The sequence below is a fragment of the Orycteropus afer genome, unplaced genomic scaffold, assembly GCF_000298275.1.
Source record: "Orycteropus afer afer isolate SDZICR_OR568_19922 unplaced genomic scaffold, OryAfe1.0 scaffold01153, whole genome shotgun sequence".
NCBI lineage: Eukaryota > Metazoa > Chordata > Mammalia > Tubulidentata > Orycteropodidae > Orycteropus > Orycteropus afer.
The window spans coordinates 31488-33084 of record NW_006922740.1 but is presented as its reverse complement, the minus strand read 5'-3'; positions in this window follow the sequence as shown (position 1 = coordinate 33084).

The following is a 1597-nucleotide window of genomic DNA, read 5'->3' as shown; positions in this document are numbered from 1 at the left end:
AAGGCTGTATTTTCTGAAATCTGACAAAGTACTCTTGAATAGTGATCTATTCAGTAAAAAAATCTCTTCATATCTACAGTAGTCCCCATGGTTTCTGATTGAATTGTTCATGGTTACAATAAAACTTCACAAGCTTGTGAAAAGAATTACCAGGAAACTGCAAGCTGAACAATTCCCAGTGGTCACATATGACAGAACGACATCAGAGCTCCAAACACGCAGGAGACAAAATTTCTGTTGAATGCCAAGCCGTCAGGTAGAGACCTCGGAGGTAAAATCTATTTTAGCCCTATTCTCATGGCAGCTAATGCACATGCAAGAGACCAAGCTGATGTTTGTTTAAGAAGTTGAACATTCTTCTAGGAAGACAACAAAATATTATTTATCAGAATATTTCCAATATTTAACACAGGAATTTGTGCCTTATATCAATTTCCTAGCATTCCCATAACAAAATATCTTATGTTTAATGGGCTGTGTGTATCTTAGATGGTTGTCAGATGTAGCAGGAGGGAGAAAGACTCACAGAGAAAGGCCATAAATTTTATGTTTAAATAAAAAAGTGTAGCATGTCCTTATTGGCTTTCAGATTGGAATTCTGATCATTGTCTTTAAGCTATCTTAAATCTTTTAGTAAACAATAGGCAACTAATGCTTTTTATTTTCTAGCTATAAATTGGACTAGTTCTTGCTACATAGTTTATGCTGTTCATTATGTGTCCCTACTTAATCAACTACCCAAAGAGAAAATTAGAAATGTGGGATAGACTAATGATGTAGAAACAAGAGAACAAACTATAGTTTATTTAGATATAATACTAAATGAAAATTAGAAGGAGTCTCTAACAAAACGAAACTTGAAAGTGCTAGACAAAAGGAATACTTTCTTTAGTGATAAGAGCTACATTTCTTATGTTTGGAGATATAGTTTAACATTGCAAATGGTATTTAAAGTAGCCTTAGAATTAAAAGATTCAGTGTCACACCTCGAGCAAGCTACACTTTCCCTATCCAGAGAACTATACAATGTTTGCACATGGATTGGGTCATGACACTGTGTGCATGAAGTGGCACATTGATTAGATCATGATGCTGTGTACGTGAAGTGTAGTAGCTGCTGATGCCCAGGCCCAAAGAGTTCCTAAATGGCAAAAGTAAAACCTGTCCTGTGATGGATTTACTTTCCTGGCTAAATCTCAAGTCTTGGAGTCTTTGTCTTAAAGGAATTTTTCAAACCTTGGATATTGTCCTCTTAGTCATTTAATATATTAGTCTCCCTAAAAATGTATATGCTCAAGGATCTTAAATATGTGTGAACCACCTCTAAGAAGGCAAATAATATCATCAATTGACAGTAATAGACGTTAGGGTGTTTTAATGAAGATCTCTACTAAACAGTATCCCTAAGAGTATAACCAATAAATTGACTGTTAACCATAAGGAAATTGAGGGCCAGATTGTTGTTGTCGTTAACTGCCGTCAAGTCGTTTCCGACTCATAGCGACCCCATGCACAGCAGAATGAAACACTGCCCGATCCCGCGCCAGCCCCACAATCCCTGCTATACTTGAGCCCATCATCGCAGCCACCATATCAA